Source organism: Diabrotica virgifera, chromosome 10 (assembly GCF_917563875.1).
Source record: "Diabrotica virgifera virgifera chromosome 10, PGI_DIABVI_V3a".
NCBI classification, from domain to species: domain Eukaryota; kingdom Metazoa; phylum Arthropoda; class Insecta; order Coleoptera; family Chrysomelidae; genus Diabrotica; species Diabrotica virgifera.
In genome coordinates, this window is record NC_065452.1 from 77315587 (window position 1) to 77338662 (window position 23076).

Here is a 23076-nt window from a genome sequence, read left to right on the forward strand (position 1 = left end):
ATAAACACGTGTCTGCAGTTGCATTCCATCTTTTTATATTGTTAATTTTGTATTAACATTCACATTGCGAGTTATTTGCCAATGATTTTTCTTTTCTATGTTTATAGTTGTACTCGCTTACTTAACAACCTTTATTGTATAAGGTTTTGGCTTTTCTTTCCTCAGGTAGCTTTACCTCCGTGACTGTGTTGGTCGTCGCCCTGAAAAGCAGGTTCTACTGACATTGTTGTCACAAATGGTAATATTGCTCCTGTAGTGATATTTTTCCAAGTTAAACTATTATTTTTCTAACTTCGCTATACTGTACTGATGACGACTAATGAGTCAGAAACACGTGTCTGCAGTTGCATTCCATATTTTTTTATTGTTAATTTTGTATTCACATTCACATTGCGAGTTATTTGCCAATGATTTTTCTTTTCTATGTTTATAGTTGTACTCGATCACTTAACATATTTTATTTTATAAGGTTTTGGCTTTTCTTTCCTCAGGTAGCTTTACCTCCGTGACTGTATTGGTCGTCGCCTTGAAAGGCAGGGTCTTCTGACATTGTTGTCACAAATGGTAATATTGCTCCTGTAGTGATCTTTTTCCAAGTTAAACTATTATTCTTCTAACTTGGCTATACTGTATTGATGACGACTAATTAGTCAGAAACACGTGTCTGCAGTTGCATTCCATCTTTTTATATTGTTAATTTTGTATTCACATTCACATTGCGAGTTATTTGCCAATGATTTTTCTTTTCTATGTTTATAGTTGTACTCGCTTACTTAACATCCTTTATTGTATAAGGTATTGGCTTTTCTTTCCTCAGGTAGCTTTACCTCCGTGAGTGTGTTGGTCGTCGCAATGAAAGGCAGGGTCTTCTGACATTGTTGTCACAAATGGTAATATTGCTCCTGTAGTGATCTTTATCCAAGTTAAACTATTATTCTTCTAACTTGGCTATACTGTACTGATGACGACTAATGAGTCAGAAACACGTGTCTGCAGTTGCATACCATCTTTTTATATTGTTAATTTTGTATTCACATTCTCATTGCGACTTATTTGCCAATGATTTTTCCTTTCTATGTTTATAGTTGTACTCGCTTACTTAACATCCTTTATTGTATAAGGTTTTGGCTTTTCTTTCCTCAGGTAGCTTTACCTCCGTGACTGTGTTGGTCGTCGCCCTGAAAGGCAGGGTCTTCTGACATTGTTGTCACAAATGGTAATATTGCTCCTCTAGTGATCTTTTTCCAAGTTAAACTATTATTCTTCTAACTTGGCTATACTGTACTGATGACGACTAATGAGTCCGAAACACGTGTCTGCAGTTGCATTCCATCTTTTTATATTGTTAATTTTTGTATTCACATTCACATTGCGAGTTATTTGCCAATGATTTTTCTTTTCTATGTTTATAGTTGTACTCGCTTACTTAACATCCTTTATTGTATAAGGTTTTGGCTTTTCTTTCCTCAGGTAGCTTTACCTTCGTGACTGTGTTGGTCGTCGCCATGAAAGGCAGGTTCTTCTAACATTGTTGTCTCAAATGGTAATATTGCTCCTCTAGTGATCTTTTTCCAAGTTAAACTATTATTCTTCTAACTTGGCTATACTGTACTGATGACGACTAATGAGTCAGAAACACGTGTCTGCATTTGCATTCCATCTTTTTATATTGTTAATTTTGTATTCACATTCACATTGCGAGTTATTTGCCAATGATTTTTCTTTTCTATGTTTATGGTTGTACTCGCTTACTTAACATCCTTTATTGTATAAGGTTTTGGCTTTTCTTTCCTTAGGTAGCTTTACCTCCGTGACTGTGTTGGTCGTCGCAATGAAAGGCAGGGTCTTCTGACATTGTTGTCACAAATGGTAATATTGCTCCTGTAGTGATCTTTATCCAAGTTAAGCTATTATTCTTCTAACTTGGCTATACCGTACTGATGACGACTAATGAGTCAGAAACATGTGTCTGCAGTTGCATTCCATCTTTTTATATTGTTAATTTTGTATTCACATTCACATTGCGAGTTATTTGCCAATGATTTTTCTTTACTACGTTTATAGTTGTACTCGCTTACTTAACATCCTTTATTGTATAAGGTTTTGGCTTTTCCTTGCTCAGGTAGCTTTACCTCCGTGACTGTGTTGGTCTTCGCCCTGAAAGGCAATGTCTGCTGACATTGTTGTCACAAATGGTAATATTGCTCCTGTAGTAATCTTTTTCCAAGTTAAACTGTTATTCTTCTAACTTGGCTATACCGTACTGATGACGACTAATGAGTCAGAAACATGTGTCTGCAGTTGCATTCCATCTTTTTATATTGTTAATTTTGTATTCACATTCACATTGCGAGTTATTTGCCAATGATTTTTCTTTACTACGTTTATAGTTGTACTCGCTTACTTAACATCCTTTATTGTATAAGGTTTTGGCTTTTCCTTGCTCAGGTAGCTTTACCTCCGTGACTGTGTTGGTCTTCGCCCTGAAAGGCAATGTCTGCTGACATTGTTGTCACAAATGGTAATATTGCTCCTGTAGTAATCTTTTTCCAAGTTAAACTGTTATTCTTCTAACTTGGCTATACCGTACTGATGACGACTAATGAGTCAGAAACACGTGTCTGCAGTTGCATTCCATCTTTTTATATTGTTAATTGTGTATTCACATTCACATTGCGAGTTATTTGCCAATGATTTTTCTTTACTACGTTTATAGTTGTACTCGCTTACTTAACATCCTTTATTTTATAAGGTTTTGGCTTTTCTTTCCTCAGGTAGCTTTACCTCCGTGACTGTGTTGGTCGTCGCCCTGAAAGGTAGGGTCTTCTGACATTGTTGTCACAAATGGTAATATTTCTCCTGTAGTGATCTTTTTCCGAGTTAAAATATTATTCTTCTAACTTGGCTATACTGTACTGATGACGACTAATGAGTCAGAAACACGTGTCTGCAGTTGCATTCCATCTTTTTATATTGTTAATTTTTTTATTCACATTCACATTGCGGGTTATTTGCCAATGATTTTTCTTTTCTATGTTTATAATTGTACTCGCTTACTTAACATCCTTTATTTTATAAGGTTTTGGCTTTTCTTTCCTCAGGTAGCTTTACCTCGGTGACTGTGTTGGTCGTCGCCCTGAAAGGCAGGGTCTTCTGACATTGTTGTCACAAATGGTAATATTGCTCCTCTTAAATCGATTACTATTGGTCTTAAAGAAAATTTTAAAAAATGGTTTTATTTTTTCAAAACGTACATTTTTGTTAAGTAAAATTGTTTTGATAAACGAAAACTTTTGGAGTTATTAGCAGAAAACTTATTAAAAACATTGATTTTTTCGATATAAAACTAACACTTTTGATAGCGAATAAATCGAAAATATCAATTTTGGCAAAAAAATATATAGAACGTTTTTTGTTTAGAATGAACGGTTTCACCAACTTTTGCAATTAAAATATAATAAAAAATTTTCACCCCCGAGATGCGGTGGCAACCACCCCCATGGTAAAAGCGCCTTTCGGCATGACATAGATTTTGATCCTTGGACTATCCACTACTTATTCTCAAAAATTTTCAAGCAAATCGATCCATTCTGTAAAAATTGCGAGTTTTTGTCCTATTTTAAGCTTCATTACTTGGACTATTAGTGATTATCGGCCAGAGATCGGATTTCTTGCTGATATGATTTGCTTTGCAGTATTATAAATGATTTATTTAATTTGTAATTTTGGGTGTCGATTACAGTATAGATATATTATGTTTCCACGTTTCTAATATCTTTCAATGTTTTCGTTAATAGCATACCGTGACTGTGCGAAATGTGTATTATGCACATTCCATATAGACCGCTGTCACAGACACACAGATTTATTTTCTGTTAAACTATTAATTACCCAATATGTGAATTTTTTATTAATAAATATGTTGTTTCCAATTTATCTCTCAAAATTATCCAATAATTTTTTGATAAAAATACGTTCTGTAATATAATTTTAATTTTTGTTCTTTCCCGAAATGCTAGGGGGGCCACGGCCCCCCCTGCCCGTGTGTATGGGCGCCTATGGATGACGTGGTTTGTCCCCTTTCGATAGCATTTCGGTGTTCTTCTCGTCTTACCTGGATTCTTCGGTTGGTCTGTCCAATGTACGACTTTCCACAATCCCCACACGGAATCTCGTATACACCTTGACTTTCTAACGATATTTTGGTCTTTGGTGTTGGTAAAATAGTTGAGATCTTTCTGTCCGTATTAAATATCGTTTCTATGTTGTGTTTTCTCAGCACTCTCCCTCAACTACATAAGTGACGGTATTGTGAGTAAGAATTCAGTTTACTTCAAGCAGCAGCGAGAAGCGGAACTACCTGACTTGACAATGGCAAGTGAGATCTTGCCGAAACCTCGTCAAAATAATGGTTTTTCTCAAAACCAAAATTATTCAACGTGGAGTCAAACCCGGAAAACAACAGAAAGCACATGTAGCTCCCGCGGAAACTTCAAGTGTAACATAATTAATCTCTACGGGGAGGAAATTCTACCAGACATCAGAAGATACGAAAAACTACGATCGAAACGAAGGACGTTGTTATGCAACCTTACGTTTTTAGAACGCTGCCGTGACGAAAGCATTATACCGACTTGTATGAAGCTCACTTTTCACAAAAACAACTATAAAACTAAAAACATCTTAAGAAGAACAAGCCTGGCGCTTATTAGAGAGGCAATCCATGATACCAGACGAGACATCGACAAAATGAATGCAGAATCATTACAGCTGCATCTTAAACTAAGTAACACAATCCATCCAACATTATGGAATTTCTTTTAACAACTGACAAACTTTCGAGCAGAAACAGATACTGATCTCACTAAGACCAAACAAATTAAAAAGATTGAAAAATTGTTACTACAACAGCGGCCAAAAAAGAAAGAAAATCCACAAATAGAAACAAACAATTTAGTATATAACTTTTCAAATTTGACACTGGATGAAGCCACGAATAGTGTTCTTGCAAAAGGTTTCAATTTTGCTGTTGCACCTACATACATTCCCGTAGAAAACATCATTACTGAGGTAGAGACTACAATTACTAATCTCCCAGCAGAAACAGCCGAGATCATACGCCAAGACGTATCAAAAATATTAAGAACAGCTAAACCACCAAAAAGAAATTTAACACGGGAAGACAAAGAAGCCTTACATAATTTGAAGAGCAACAAAGAAATCATCGTGCTTCCAGCTGACAAAGGCAATGCTACGGTAGTGATGAATATTCAAGACTACGAAACAAAAATAAACGACATCTTAAATGATACAACATATCAAAGCATCTCGTCAGATCCGACAACCTATCTAGAGAAAATAACAAAAGCCAAGATCAAAGCCTCAAATATCAATAAAGAACAACAGGTCCATCTCATACCTAGAGAGAAGTCATCTAGATGCCCAAAATTTTACGGCCTACCCAAAGTACACAAGGCAGGATTACCACTGCGACCAATTGTGAGCTCCATCGGATCTCCCTTACAACCGCTGGCGAAATTTCTGGCCCAACAGCTGCAACCATACGCGGAAGAAGCGGATTCTTACGTCAAGAACGCGAGCCACTTCATCGAGCGTATAAAAGGTGTGATTCTTGAGCCGGGACATTTGCTAGTCAGCTTCGATGTAGTCTCACTTTTCACGAATGTTCCTATAGATGAATCACTGGACATCATAAGCAAAAAGTATCCAATATCACCGGATACAATAAACCTAACCAAACACTGTTTAAATAACACTTATTTCATATACAGTGCTAGTCAAAAGTCCGTACCCCCCTCGTATCTTTTGATCGGTTATACATATAATAGTGAAATTTGGAGTGAGGAAATAAACGGACGTACGCTTTTTAACTAGTCATGACAGGTGACGTAATAGTGACAGATGACTTTACAGCGCCACTGTGACAGATAATTTTAAATGGGACCTTATGGCAAGTGACACCTCATTTGAAAGGTATTGAAAATATCTCTTCAGTCATACAAATTTTTTTGGGTTTAAGTTGATTTTGATTTTGGTGAATAAATGAAATAAATATAACTTTGTAGTTTCGCATTTAATTCTTAAAAATTAAAATGTCCGCCCATGGTTATTTTGTCAAAAAAGTTGACATTTTTCAGCTCTCTAGTAGTTTTTACGTCAACGTCAACCTTTTTGACAAGTAACCATAGGCGGAGGTTTGAATTTTTATTAATTAAATGCGAAACTACAAGTTTATATTATTTCATGTATTCATCCAAATGAGCTTAAACTCAAACAAAATTAGTATAGCTGAATAGGTATTTTCAATACCTATCAAACGAGGTGTCGCTTACCATAGGGTACCATTTAAAGTTACCTGCCACAGTGGCGCTGTAAAGTCATCTGTCACTTTTACGTCACCTGTCATGACTAGTTAAGAAGCCTACGTCCGTTCATTACCTTCCTCCAAATTTCACTATTATAAGTATAACCGGTCAAAAGATACGAGGGGGGGTACGGACTTTTGACTAGCACTGTATAAGGAACAAAGATATAAACAAGTTGAGGGAGCACCGATGGGTTCCCCACTGTCACCAGTAATAGCTGTTTATGAAGGAAATAGAACAGCGGGCAATAGAAACAGCTGAATCCAAACCCAAACTGTGGCTTAGATACGTGGATTTATTTATTTATTTATCATCTGGACCCACGGAGAAGAAAAACTAAAGGCTTTTTTAGAACACGTCAACAATATCCACCATAAAATTCAGTTTACCGTGGAACTGGAAGAAAACGATCAAATTCCATTCTTAGATGTGTTAATAATCAAGAAACAAGACGGACACATAGGCCATACAGTGTATCGGAAACCGACACATACCGATAGATATCTAAATGCTGCTTCACACCACCATCCTGCACAATTGCATTCAGTCATCAAAACCTTGATTACAAGATCCGAAAGACTGACAGACCAAGAACATCAAAATGAAGAAATGCATAACGTGAAAACAGAGTTAAGAAAAAACGGCTTCTCGACATACAACATCGAAAAAGCTCAAAATGCTCGAAGAAGAGATAAGGACCCTACAGAAGACAATAAACCGAGCGGCAAAACCATTCTGCCATATGTGAAGGGTACGACAGAGAAAATAGGGAGAGTGCTGAGAAAACACAACATAGAAACGATATTTAATACGGACAGAAAGATCTTAACTATTTTACTAACACCAAAGACCAAAATATCGTTAGAAAGTCAAGGTGTATACGAGATTCCGCGTGGGGATTGTGCAAAGTCGTACATTGGACAGACCAACCAAAGAATCCAGGTAAGACGAAAAGAACACCGAAATGCTATCGAAAGGGGAGAAACCACGTCATCCCTGGCTCAACATGTCGCAAATACAGGACACACAATAAACCTGATCAAGACAACAATGTTAGCTAACATCGAAGTAAAAAGAAAACGGAAAATCAGAGAATCGATAGAAATTGAAAGAAATCCCAACGGCTTAAACCAAAGAGATGATGCGCAAAGGCTTCCTACAACATGGAAAACGGTACTGAAAAAAAGACCAAAATAAATCAGGCCGCAACATCCACGCGTAACATCCCGCAGACGACTGCAACCTACACCGGACCAATAACAAGAGCCCGAGTTCGCGCAGGGCAAGCAGCACCATCAGGATCAACTACATAAGTGACGGTATCGCGAGTAAGAATTCAGTTTACTTCAAGCAGCAGCGAGAAGCGGAACTACCTGACTTGACAATGGCAAGTGAGATCTTGCCGAAACGTCGTCAAAATAATGGTTTTTCTCAAAACCAAAATTATTCAACGCGGAGTCAAACACGGAAAACAACAGAAAGCATATATATATATACAGCGTGTCTACTTGAGTTGGAAACATATGGGAAACTTTTTTATTATTAATTTTACGAAAAAAAGTTATTCTTTATAAAAAGTTCTGCATGCCCCAAAACCTAAGATTCAATTATCAGATATCAAATTTTCTCAATATTATACGAGGTATGTCAAAAAATATGAATTTCGGCTAAGGGTAAAGTACCTTTATTTCTCTCAATATCGAAAATTCTTATGATAAAAAGTTGTTTGGAATTAAAAACTAAGATGAAATATGCAATTACATGCTTCTTATTGAAAAAAATATATTTTTCTCAAATTTATGGATACCCAACATCGTTTTTAATTATTACAAATATCATAACTCGTTTATTATTCATTTTACGAAAAAAGTTATTCTTCATAAAAAACTTTGCATGGTCTAAAATCTAAGACACAACCATGATATATCAACTTTTATTAATTTTATACGAGGTGTGTCAAAAAATATGAAATTCGCTCAATATTATAGCACCTTTATATTTCACAGTATTTCAATTAGAAGGATGTAATTGCATATTGACACATAGTTTTTAATTCTAAACAACTTTTTTAATAACCGTTTTCAATATTGTGAAAAATAAAGGTACTTTACTCTTGAGTGAAATTCATATTTTTTGACATAACTCGTATAAAATTAATAGAATGTCATATATGTTGGTTGAATCTTCGGTCTTAGGACATACAGAGATTTTTATAAAAAATACCTTTTTTCGTAAAAGTAATAATAAAAGAGTTATCGTATGTGTAATGAATAAAAACGAAGTTAGTATCAATAAATTTGAGAAAAATTTGGAAAATATTTTTTTCCAATTAGAAGCATGTAATTACATATTTGAGCTTGGTTTTTATTTCCAAACAACTTTTCATAATACGAATTTTCGATATTGAGAGAAATAAAGGTACTTTACCCTTAGCCGAAATTCATATTTTTTGACATACCTCGTATATTATTGAGAAAATTTAATATCTGATTATTGAATCTTAGGTTTTGGGGCATGCAGAACTTTTTATAAAGAATAACTTTTTTTTGTAAAATTAATAATAAAAAAGTTTCCCATATGTTTCCAACTCAAGTAGACACGCTGTATATATATATATATATATATATATATATATATATATATATATATATATATATATATATATATATATATAATCAAACAGATGAAATAGAGAATGTGGAAAAATCCCCTTACGAACAATTCACACATCCACCATTTCGTACGAGTGGTCGTCAAACCATTAACCTTGGATCTTTAGATCACTGAGTGTGTTTCAAGGATCTACATCTCATGTTTTTAAATATATATATATATATATATATATATATATATATATATATCAATTGAACGAAAAGATTTCTCTGGTATACAGAAGAAATCTTTTCCGTAGCGGACGCGAAAATGTAAATTTCAAAGTCTTTATAAAAGACGATGAACGACAAAAGATGAACTTTGTGTCACAGATTTGTCTACAAAGCCACGTTATTCGCTACACATTCGTCAATAACGGAGATAAACCGTGATATGAAAGGAAACGGCGATTGCATTTTATTTCACTTCGACCACCACCGATATTCTACACCACGTGTTTCGAGCTCATGTCAAGCTCTCGTCAGGAACATCTAGGTGGATGGTCGAGGTGTAAGAAAATGCTTTTGGCCTTTCTGGTAATAATAAAATAACCAGACTTCAGTACACTTGGTACGACATCTATATGAATTAAACGAAAAAATTTCTCTGGTATACAGAAGAAATCTTTTCCGTAGCGGACGCGAAAAACTAAATTTCAAAGTCTTCATAAAAGACGATGAACGACAAAAGACACCTCTTTGTGTCACAGATTTGTCTACAAAGCCACGTTATTCGCTACACATTCGTCAATAACGGAGATAAACCGTGATATTAAAGGAAACGGCGATTGCATTTTATTTCACTTCGACCACCACCGATATTCTACACGACGTGTTTCGAGCTCATGTCAAGCTCTCGTCAGGAACATCTAGGTGGATGGTCGAGGTGTAAGAAAATGCTTTTGGCCTTTCTGGTAATAATAAAATAACCAGACTTCAGTACACTTGGTACGACATCTATATGAATTAAACGAAAAGATTTCTCTGGTATACAGAAGAAATCTTTTCCGTAGCGGACGCGAAAATTTAAATTTCAAAGTCTTCATAAAAGACGATGAACGACAAAAGACACCTCTTTGTGTCACAGATTTGTCTACAAAGCCACGTTATTCGCTACACATTCGTCAATAACGGAGATAAACCGTGATACGAAAGGAAACGGCGATTGCATTTTATTTCACTTCGACCACCACCGATATTCTACACGACGTGTTTCGAGCTCATGTCAAGCTCTCGTCAGGAACATCTAGGTGGATGGTCGAGGTGTAAGAAAATGCTTTTGGCCTTTCTGGTAATAATAAAATAACCAGACTTCAGTACACTTGGTACGACATCTATATGAATTAAACGAAAAAATTTCTCTGGTATACAGAAGAAATCTTTTTAGTAGCGGACGCGAAAATGTAAATTTCAAAGTCTTCATAAAAGACGATGAACGACAAAAGACACCTCTTTGTGTCGCAGATTCGTCTACAAAGCCACGTTATTCGCTACACATTCGTCAATAACGGAGATAAACCGTGATATGAAAGGAAACGGCGATTGCATTTTATTTCACTTCGACCACCACCGATATTCTACACGACGTGTTTCGAGCTCATGTCAAGCTCTCGTCAGCAACATCTAGGTGGATGGTCGAGGTGTAAGAAAATGCTTTTGGCCTTTCTGGTAATAATAAAATAACCAGACTTCAGTACACTTGGTACGACATCTATATGAATTAAACGAAAAAATTTCTCTGGTATACAGAAGAAATCTTTTCCGTAGCGGACGCGAAAAACTAAATTTCAAAGTCTTCATAAAAGACGATGAACGACAAAAGACACCTCTTTGTGTCACAGATTTGTCTACAAAGCCACGTTATTCGCTACACATTCGTCAATAACGGAGATAAACCGTGATATTAAAGGAAACGGCGATTGCATTTTATTTCACTTCGACCACCACCGATATTCTACACGACGTGTTTCGAGCTCATGTCAAGCTCTCGTCAGGAACATCTAGGTGGATGGTCGAGGTGTAAGAAAATGCTTTTGGCCTTTCTGGTAATAATAAAATAACCAGACTTCAGTACACTTGGTACGACATCTATATGAATTAAACGAAAAGATTTCTCTGGTATACAGAAGAAATCTTTTCCGTAGCGGACGCGAAAATTTAAATTTCAAAGTCTTCATAAAAGACGATGAACGACAAAAGACACCTCTTTGTGTCACAGATTTGTCTACAAAGCCACGTTATTCGCTACACATTCGTCAATAACGGAGATAAACCGTGATACGAAAGGAAACGGCGATTGCATTTTATTTCACTTCGACCACCACCGATATTCTACACGACGTGTTTCGAGCTCATGTCAAGCTCTCGTCAGGAACATCTAGGTGGATGGTCGAGGTGTAAGAAAATGCTTTTGGCCTTTCTGGTAATAATAAAATAACCAGACTTCAGTACACTTGGTACGACATCTATATGAATTAAACGAAAAAATTTCTCTGGTATACAGAAGAAATCTTTTTAGTAGCGGACGCGAAAATGTAAATTTCAAAGTCTTCATAAAAGACGATGAACGACAAAAGACACCTCTTTGTGTCGCAGATTCGTCTACAAAGCCACGTTATTCGCTACACATTCGTCAATAACGGAGATAAACCGTGATATGAAAGGAAACGGCGATTGCATTTTATTTCACTTCGACCACCACCGATATTCTACACGACGTGTTTCGAGCTCATGTCAAGCTCTCGTCAGCAACATCTAGGTGGATGGTCGAGGTGTAAGAAAATGCTTTTGGCCTTTCTGGTAATAATAAAATAACCAGACTTCAGTACACTTGGTACGACATCTATATGAATTAAACGAAAAAATTTCTCTGGTATACAGAAGAAATCTTTTCCGTAGCGGACGCGAAAAACTAAATTTCAAAGTCTTCATAAAAGACGATGAACGACAAAAGACACCTCTTTGTGTCACAGATTTGTCTACAAAGCCACGTTATTCGCTACACATTCGTCAATAACGGAGATAAACCGTGATATTAAAGGAAACGGCGATTGCATTTTATTTCACTTCGACCACCACCGATATTCTACACGACGTGTTTCGAGCTCATGTCAAGCTCTCGTCAGGAACATCTAGGTGGATGGTCGAGGTGTAAGAAAATGCTTTTGGCCTTTCTGGTAATAATAAAATAACCAGACTTCAGTACACTTGGTACGACATCTATATGAATTAAACGAAAAGATTTCTCTGGTATACAGAAGAAATCTTTTCCGTAGCGGACGCGAAAATTTAAATTTCAAAGTCTTCATAAAAGACGATGAACGACAAAAGACACCTCTTTGTGTCACAGATTTGTCTACAAAGCCACGTTATTCGCTACACATTCGTCAATAACGGAGATAAACCGTGATACGAAAGGAAACGGCGATTGCATTTTATTTCACTTCGACCACCACCGATATTCTACACGACGTGTTTCGAGCTCATGTCAAGCTCTCGTCAGGAACATCTAGGTGGATGGTCGAGGTGTAAGAAAATGCTTTTGGCCTTTCTGGTAATAATAAAATAACCAGACTTCAGTACACTTGGTACGACATCTATATGAATTAAACGAAAAAATTTCTCTGGTATACAGAAGAAATCTTTTTAGTAGCGGACGCGAAAATGTAAATTTCAAAGTCTTCATAAAAGACGATGAACGACAAAAGACACCTCTTTGTGTCGCAGATTCGTCTACAAAGCCACGTTATTCGCTACACATTCGTCAATAACGGAGATAAACCGTGATATGAAAGGAAACGGCGATTGCATTTTATTTCACTTCGACCACCACCGATATTCTACACGACGTGTTTCGAGCTCATGTCAAGCTCTCGTCAGCAACATCTAGGTGGATGGTCGAGGTGTAAGAAAATGCTTTTGGCCTTTCTGGTAATAATAAAATAACCAGACTTCAGTACACTTGGTACGACATCTATATGAATAAAACGAAAAGATTTCTCTGGTATACAGAAGAAATCTTTTCCGTAGCGGACGGACATGAGCTCGAAACACGTCGTGTAGAATATCGGTGGTGGTCGAAGTGAAATAAAATGCAATCGCCGTTTCCTTTCATATCACGGTTTATCTCCGTTATTGACGAATGTGTAGCGAATAACGTGGCTTTGTAGACAAATCTGTGACACAAAGAGGTGTCTTTTGTCGTTCATCGTCTTTTATGAAGACTTTGAAATTTACATTTTCGCGTCCACTACGGAAAAGATTTCTTCTGTATACCAGAGAAATCTTTTCGTTTAATTCATATAGATGTCGTACCAAGTGTACTGAAGTCTGGTTATTTTATTATTACCAGAAGGGCCAAAAGCATTTTCTTACACCTCGACCATCCACCTAGATGTTCCTGACGAGAGCTTGACATGAGCTCGAAACACGTCGTGTAGAATATCGGTGGTGGTCGAAGTGAAATAAAATGCAATCGCCGTTTCCTTTCCTATCACGGTTTATCTCCGTTATTGACGAATGTGTAGCGAATAACGTGGCTTTGTAGACAAATCTGTGACACAAAGAGGTGTCTTTTGTCGTTCATCGTCTTTTATGAAGACTTTGAAATTTAAATTTTTTTGGTCTTCTCATAAATAAGGAAAAGACAAAATACATGATAATGGGAGAAACAGATAAAGAAAATGAAGACAATTTCACATTGGAGATAGAAGGAGAAAATGTATGCGCATTTAAAAGAGTTTCAGAATTTACATACCTGGGTGTAAAAGTAGATGAAAAGGGACATGGGGAAGGGGAAATAAAAGCAAGAATAGCAAAAGCAAACAAAAAGTATGGAGCATTGCGTCCATTAATGAAATCCAAAGATGTGTCAAGAAAAACAAAAATAAGAATCTACAAAACAGTTATCAGACCTACAGCTACATATGCATGTGAAACATGGGTGCTTAAAAAATCAGAAATAGACCTTTTAGAAAGATGGGAGAGGAAAATACAACGAGCAATATATGGAGGCGTGAAAATAGACGGTCAATGGAGAAGAAGAAATAATAAGGAACTGGAAGAACTATATAATGAACCAAAAATAACGACGGCAATCAAAGCACAGAGAATCCGATACTTAGGACACATAGAAAGAATGGGAAAGGCGAGAATGCCAAAAATGGTTCTATTACGTAAGCCAATACAAAAAAGAAGAATAGGAAGACCAAGAAGGAGATGGAAGGACAGCGTATATGAAGACTTAAAACAAAGTAATATTGTAAACTGGAAAGAAAAAGCTTTGGACAGAAAACAATGGAAGGAAGTGGTGAAGAAATGTATGGAAAGACTATAATGTTAAGTATAGTATTAAGTGTTTTATACAAACAAATGTAATATTGTATATATTATAGTAGTATAGGATATAGCATTATATATAAATATGTAATAGTAATTGTAAGGAAAAATTAAATCTTTCAGCCCTAGGCCTCCACGGCCTGTTGAGCTTAATAAATAATCAATAATGTAAAATTTTATCCTAGGGAAAATTTTAAATTGTTCAATCTATTAAGTAAACTGTTATTATCAAAAAAAAGTGGGAAAAGCTTGAAAAAACCACCAAAAACTTTTTTACAATAAAATAATTTAAGTGTAATAACATCGACTGATTCCGCAAGATCAATATTAAAGAAGTGGGAAAAGCCTGAAAACCACAAAACTTTTTTACAATATAATAATTTGAGTGTAATAATACCAACTAACTCTGCAAAATCAATGCATGGTATATTTGACTCAAGTTACTGATGTCAGTTCTCTTGTTAAGTACATTAGAGGTTTTTAATATGAAACACATCTCTAAGAACTGTCTTTTCGACAGGTTGCGTTCATTGCAAAGGATCTTGGCTTCATCAAAGTCCACCTTATGTTTTGTATCTATTGCATGTTGGGCTAAGGCACAAGTTGGTTTTTTCAAATTGATATCACTACGGTGTGAAATTAAACGTGATTTTAATGCTCGCTTTGTCTGCCCTACATAACATGCGTCACATTCAGCACAAGGTATGTGGTAGACCACATTAACTTGTTCCAAAGGGGACAAGGGTGTTTTAGTCTTAGAGAACAAATTTCTGACTGTTCTTGCGTCCTTAATTGCAATCTTAACAGGAATATTATTATTTTTATATAGTTTAATAAGTTTATCAGTAACCTGAGGAAAATAAGGAAGTGAAGAAAACTGGGAAACAGGAGTCCCAAGATTAGTAGTGGGCAGAATTGTGATGTTAACAGTATTATTCGATATTGATCTAAGTTGGTCACCATTGGGTATGTCGTTCAGAGAAGAACCGTAGCTTTGGGAAAAAAGAAATTTATTGATAAGGGAGGAAGGGTAGGAATTATCTACCAATATACTTCTGAGTAGCAGAAGGGATTCCCTTCGATTAACCGGATGTGTCAACCTATGTAGACTACAGCTTAAAGCTTTAATAAGATTTATTTTATATTTAAAAGGATGACAAGAATGGTAGTTGAGAAACCTATTAGAGGCCATTGGTTTCCTATACCAACTTGTACAAAGTGTGTTATCTCCACTTCTAGTGACACGCATGTCCAAGAAGGGGATACTATGGTTGTTGGGGTCCTCGAGTTCACATGTGAACTGCAAATGAGGATCAAACCCATTGAAGATGGACAAGGTGGCCTGAGTCTTGTCTGGTGGTAAGGCTAGTAATAGGTCGTCCATATAACGTTTAACAAAAGGAACTTGAAAATCTAAATAACCCAGACGGTCAGAAACTAAATCATCCAAAACATAATTCACTAGGATGGGTGAAATCGAGGAACCCATTGGTGTCCCAAAAATTTGTAAATAAAATTTGTCGTTGAAGACCAAAAAATTAGTGTCAAACACTAATTGGAGCAATTCTGCAAACACTTCCCAGGAAACTGGAGAATTAGGTTGGATAATATTCCAATGATTTCTTAGTGAAGTAAGGACACTAGCCAAGGGAAGGTTAGTAAAAAGTGAAACTAAATCAAAACTCACCAAAATATAACCATGTGGTAGCTTAAAGTCATTAATAAATTCACTAAATTGAAAAGAGTCAACAATGTTGTAATCATTATTGTAATTATAAGATTTTGACAAGATATCAGTCAAAGAGTACCGAATCGCCTCTCGTGCTGTGCGGATGTATTGCCTTAATCATCAAGCAACGTACGCCACGATAAAAATTTCGAACCGGAATTTTTGTTAAAAACCGATACCTACAATTTAAAAACAATTAATGAAATATTTTTATTTTCATTTACATTGAAATTTAATGAGTTTTTGAACCCAGTGCTAATTTAAGTGAAATAAAAACATGAATGTGTTACCAGCTAGTAATGGACCTGGAGATTCTTATAGCCAGCCAGTTTCGCAAACCAACATACAGGGTGTAGCAGATACAAATATGCAAGTACAACAATTTATTAATTCTCAACCAATAACTCAAGCAGCATTGAATAATAATAATTCTTGTTTATCTCAACAATATTTTGATGCTTCTCAAACAAATTCCACTCAGCAGGTACCAATTAATCAACAAAGTTACATACATCAGGTACCAATGATCCAAAAATCACAACATATACCATCAACCAGTCAGAAATATTATCACAGATTGTCCTATACAAGTGACGATGAGGAGCTGGAACAACACGCAGCCAACGAGAACGAATGGCAACAAGTAACGAATACAAAAAGAAGGAAGATCAGAAGAAGCAACTCACAAAACTCCGACATAGATATAAGCAATAGATATAGTCAGCTTCCTGTAGAAGAAACTATAGAAGAGAGTCAAACAGACCAACAAATAGATATCACCGAAGCTAAAACTATAAAACCTCCTCCAATATTTGTGTACGGAGTAACAGATTACCAGAAAATGATACTAAGTTTAAGAGATGCCATTGATGATGTGCACTACAGTACAAAAACACTTGCAGATAATACAATTAAAATAATTAGTGATACTGTTGAGTCTTACAGGCATCTAGTAACGTATATGCGTGAGAAAAAAATTGTACACCACACATACCAACTCAAAGAAGAACGTGCATTCCGAGTAGTGATCAGATACCTTCACCACACTATGGATACAAAAGAAATAGTGAAAGAACTCAACGCAAAAGGCCATCAAGTCAGAAATATTCTCAATGCCAAGGACAAAAGAACTAAGGAGCCTCTTAATCTGTTCTTTGTGGATTTAGAGCCTGCGGTAAATAACAAAGACGTATATAAAATACAAAAAATGCAAAATTTAATCATACAGGTAGAACCTCCAAAACCTAACTATGGACCAGCTCAATGCACGCGATGCCAACAATATGGACACACCAAGGGTTACTGTTATAAACCTTTTGTCTGCGTTAAGTGTGGGGGAGCCCATAGTACATCAACCTGCACAAAAACAAGGAACACTCCAGCAACGTGTGCACTTTGTGGAGGTGCCCATACAGCCAACTATAAAGGTTGTAGCTACTATCACAACATAATGAGACGCCCTAATAATCAAAATAATAGGCAAAATGTACAGCCAGTCAGCAGTCAGGGTTTCCCAAATGCCCATCCTAATCTTACCACCAAGCCAACACAACGCCGGTAAGAAATAATGTGACCTATGCAAATGTAGCATCCAACAATTATACTCAGCAGAATCAATGTGACACCACAACAGATATGCTACATAGATTCTTAGACGAATTCAAAGCCATGTTTCAGCAACTTATTCATCAAAACACCATGGTGATGAATATGCTTACTACGTTAATAAATAAAATTCATTAAGTTTATTAGAATAGCACTGTGGAATGCCAACGGCATTCTACATCACAAACAAGAAGTTGAAATATTTCTAAAACACAATTCCATAGACCTGCTTCTCATCAGCGAAACACACTTCACTGACAGATCCTACTTTTACATTCCACATTACACAACATATCACAGCAATCACCCAGACAACACTGCACATGCTGGTACTGCTATCCTAATAAAGAACACAATAAAGCACCATGAAATGCCAAAATATGCTGAAAATTTTCTACAAGCCACAACTGTCAACGTCTGCATGGACTCATATAATCTAAAAGTTGCCGCCGTCTACTGTCCACCACGACACAACATAAAAAAGGAACATTTCAGTGATTTTTTCGATACACTAGGATCCAAATTTATTGCGGGCGGTGATTACAATAGCAAACACATTTTATGGGGGTCTAGGCTTACAACAACCAAAGGTAGAGAATTGGCATCAGTGATTCAAGAGAAGCATTACGCATACCTGTCAACAGGAACTCCAACTTACTGGCCAACTGATCCTGCTAAAACTCCTGACTTGCTTGACTTTTTTGTGACAAATGGGTTACCAGCTCCTTACTTAGACGTAATACCAAGCTATGATCTTTCTTCTGACCACTCTCCGATAATAGCTTCAATAGGAACAGCAGCGTTACATAGAAAAACTCCCACAAGACTACATAATAAGAAAACCAAATGGGAAGAATATCGTACCAGAATTGAAGAAAAAGTAAAATTCGACATCAGACTAAAGGAACCCAATGAAGTCGAAGGGGCGATCACAACTTTTAATGACCTCCTAATAGAATCAGTACAACAAGCCACTCCTCGTCCCACTATCCAAAAGAAAGACATTTCTGTACCTAAAGAAGTGAAGGAACTCATAGCTCTAAAACGAAAAGCAAGAGCTAGATTACAACGCACGCAAGCCCCTGTTGACAGAACAGTGTACAACCGAGCCAGTAGTCGACTAAAAGCAAAAATTAAAGAACTGCGTGAAAGTTCATTTAATGAATATTTGAAGGGTCTTAACCGAAGTGATAACTCCATCTGGAAACCATGCAAATTCAAAAACAAGCCTCAAATGCAGAATTCTCCTGTACGTGACTCCAGCAATCCTGCAGCTATATGGGCAAGAAGCGATAAAGAAAAGGCTTCACTATTTGGTGCATACTTATCCAATGTATTCACACCGAACTGTGATGTAGTTGATGACGAAATAGCTAGACATCTCTCAAATATCCCAAACAACATACCCGCAACCAAACAACTTTCTGCAAAGGAAGTTCAAAATGAACTAAACTTCCTAAATCCAAGAAAATCTCCAGGATCGATAAAATAACCTCCAAAATGTTAAAAGAACTGCCACGCAGAGGAGTCATACTCATGATGTACATTTTCAATGCTATCCTGAGACTAAACTACTGGCCGACGTAACTCAAAACAGCAGAAATAATTTTAATACTGAAGGCAGGCAAAAACCCAAACGAAGTTTCATCTTATCGGCCAATCAGCTTATTGCCAGTTATGTCAAAACTACTAGAAAGACTCATACTTCAAAGAATAAATAAGGAAGTACTCCCTGAGGATTGGATTCCATCACACCAATTTGGTTTTCGACAAGGCCACTCAACAGTTCAGCAAATACACAGAATAACACATTCAATAAATTTAGCAATAGAACAAAAACAATACTGTCCCTCAGTATTCTTGGATGTTAGCCAAGCCTTTGACAAGGTTTGGCATGATGGACTTTTATACAAAATATCTAAAATCTTTCCACTATCCTTCTATCGACTGCTCGAATCATATCTTCACGACAGACAGTTTCTTGTAAAAGTGAATGATGAATATTCGCAAAAATTCCCAATCAAGGCCGGAGTTCCGCAAGGCAGTGTCCTGGGTCCCATTCTATATGTATTATTCACATCAGATATTCCTACGTCTCCACACACTGTCATAGGAACCTTTGCGGATGACACCGTCATCTTAGCAATTCACCAAGATCCAGTAGAAGCTTCCAACATCCTACAAAATGACTTAGCAAACCTAGAAAATTGGGTAAGAAAATGGAAAATTAAGATAAATGAGGCTAAATCCGTCCATGTCAACTTTACTACAAGAAAAGATCAGTGTCCATCACTATACATAAATAACAAAATTATTGCTAAAAACAACTCTTCCAAATATCTCGGCATACATCTAGACTCTAAACTTACTTGGAAAGTGCACATAACAAAGAAGAGAAAACAAATAGACATGAAAGTCAAAGAACTCTACTGGTTGATAGGTAGAAAATCAAAACTAAGTTTGGAAAATAAACTGCTGATATACAACACCATAATCAAACCAATATGGATGTATGGTATCGAAGTCTGGGGATGTGCAAGCAAATCTAATATTGCTATCATCCAAAGGAGCCAGTCAAAAATACTACGCATGATCACAGATGCACCTTGGTTCGTGTCGAATTTAACATTACATGAAGATCTGAAGGTTCCATTCATCACAGATGTCATTAAAGATAGGTACAACAAACACCACGAGAAAATGGAAACACACCCCAACGCAGTATTACAGCCGCTAGTACAAGCTCCAATTGCCAGAAGGTTGAAGAGATTATGGCCAGCTGACATGAAGACTATCTAGGACTCCTTCATTGGAGGGAGTCCCTTCACGCCAATGAGGGGCCCAGCTCCCAAGCCAACACTTTAACTTATAGGATGCTAATGTATTCTGATTGTTAAATAAAGCATAACAAAAAAAAATAAAAAAAAATATCAGTCAAATATTTTGCAATATGTATGTTAGGTGAATTAATTGAGGAAACAATAGGCCTCATGCTCAATGTGGGCTTGTGAATTTTGGGCAGACAATAAAATCTTGGAGCATAACCATCATAATTATGTAATGACTTAGCTAAAGTTTGATCTATGATCTTAATATTTTTTAAGAGAGTAATAAATTTATTAATTTTGTTAGAAAATTTTGAACAGGGGTTTGAAGTAAGAGGTTGGTAGTACCTAACGTCATCTAACAATGATTGACTGAGGCTGATATATTGATCTTTATCCATAAGAACAGTGGCATTGCCTTTGTCACTGGTGAGAACGAGAAGATTAGGGTGGGTTTTTAAAAACGATACCGTTTCCCTATAAATCTTATCAATTTCAGATATGGATTGCCTAGGGCGGTTGGTATAATTCAACAGAATGTTATTAGAAGATGACCTTAGGGAAAGAAGATCAGCATTGTCTGCATGAGACAATATATTTTCTACATCTGCAAGGGTCCTACTGATTGAATAATCTTTGAAGGTAGGTTCCAGACCAAATTTAGGGCCCAAAGATAATAGCTTTAGAATATTTTGAGGAACATCCACATTAGAAAGATTCTTTATCCAATTAGGATTAAATGGAATTTTGTAGAAGTCTGGTGCACCCAATTTACCAAGCTTACTCTGAAGATGTAAAATATTTTTTTTATAAACGAAATTAAATTTCTTGTGTAAAGAGGTCTCAAACCTATCTAACAAAGATGCAGGTAAAGTGTGATCTAAGAAATCAGTGACATTATTTATTTGACCAAAAATGAATTTAATATCTGAATGAACCTTCGATATATGGAAATTAAGTAATCGTGCCCTCACCTGTCTATTAAGAGCCTGGCTCCTGCGTTGGAGTGTGTGATCGTGGGTTCCTGTGGTAGTAGTAAGTATGTTAGAAGTGGTGTCTGTGATAAATCTTGGAATTTTCTTGGTTCTCCTGCACTCTAGAAGGAAAGTTCTTCTTGCTTCAGCTGTAGCTAGTTTCTCGGTCAGATTGGTCCATCTCTTAAGCTTTTTCACTGGTAGTTCCCCATGGATGCGCCTGGTATTAGCGTAAAAACCCTCTGTAACAGAAGACATCATAAAGGAGTACGACCGTCAATTCCAATATAACAAAGGAGCACTCGTAAGTGTAGGGTTTTATCGGTCAAGTGGGTGAAAAAAGAGACAAAGAATTCAGCTACTTCATCTATTTATTGAAGACGTTTCGTCTACTGCTCAGTAGACATCATCAGTTCATCTACAAAAAGAGTGGTATAAGAAACAACATCCAAAAGAGAGGTAAAAAAGCACTAGCGTTACCTTAAAAAGACATGTAGCAAAAGATAAGATGTACATAGAAAAAAAACCTTATCCATGAACCAACGTAATGTAAAAGTATATAACATTTAAGTGTATAGTTAATATTTAAAAAACTTTAGTACAGCCAAAGACAAGACCATGTGGTAACAGTCACATATAAAAAACAAGTGGAAAAAAGCCGGCTTGCTTTTTTAAAGTCAAGAATGAACCAAGAAAAAACCAGATTCACACTTCCAAAAACTTAGTAGTATTTAAGCATACTTCATTTTAACTTTAGGTAACATCATTAAATGAGTAGAATGCTAATATGCAACTTTGAAAATTTAAAGTTAAATAGTTACCAGCAGGTCATCCGAGCCCAACGGACACACAAAAGAAAATGGAGTTTGAATTATCAGGTGTAAACTGACATCTAGCCAAGAGGCAGGCAACCTTTAAAAAATTATAACAAAGAGTGACTGACAACTGCAGTGCACCGCGGTAAAATTTAAATTGATGTAATTAAAACAGTTATAAAAGTGTTTAAAAAGTGAAAGTAATATCAAGAAGTAATCAAGGAATGTACCTTATACTTGTGCCTTAGCCCAACATGCAATAGATACAAAACATAAGGTGGACTTTAAGGAAGCCAAGATCCTTTGCAATGAACGCAACCTGTCGAAAAGACAATTCTTAGAGATGTGTTTCATATTAAAAACCTCTAATGTACTTAACAAGAGAACTGACATCAGTAACTTGAGTCAAATATACCATGCATTGATTTTGCAGAGTTAGTTGGTATTATTACACTCAAATTATTATATTGTAAAAAAGTTTTGTGGTTTTCAGGCTTTTCCCACTTCTTTAATATTGATCTTGCGGAATCAGTCGATGTTATTACACTTAAATTATTTTATTGTAAAAAAGTTTTTGGTGGTTTTTTCAAGCTTTTCCCACTTTTTTTTGATAATAACAGTTTACTTAATAGATTGAACAATTTAAAATTTTCCATAGGATAAAATTTTGCATTATTGATATTAATTATAAATTACAATTTGCTAAGCTGATTTATAAATTTTCTTAAATTATTGCATATTTTTTCTTGCTTTT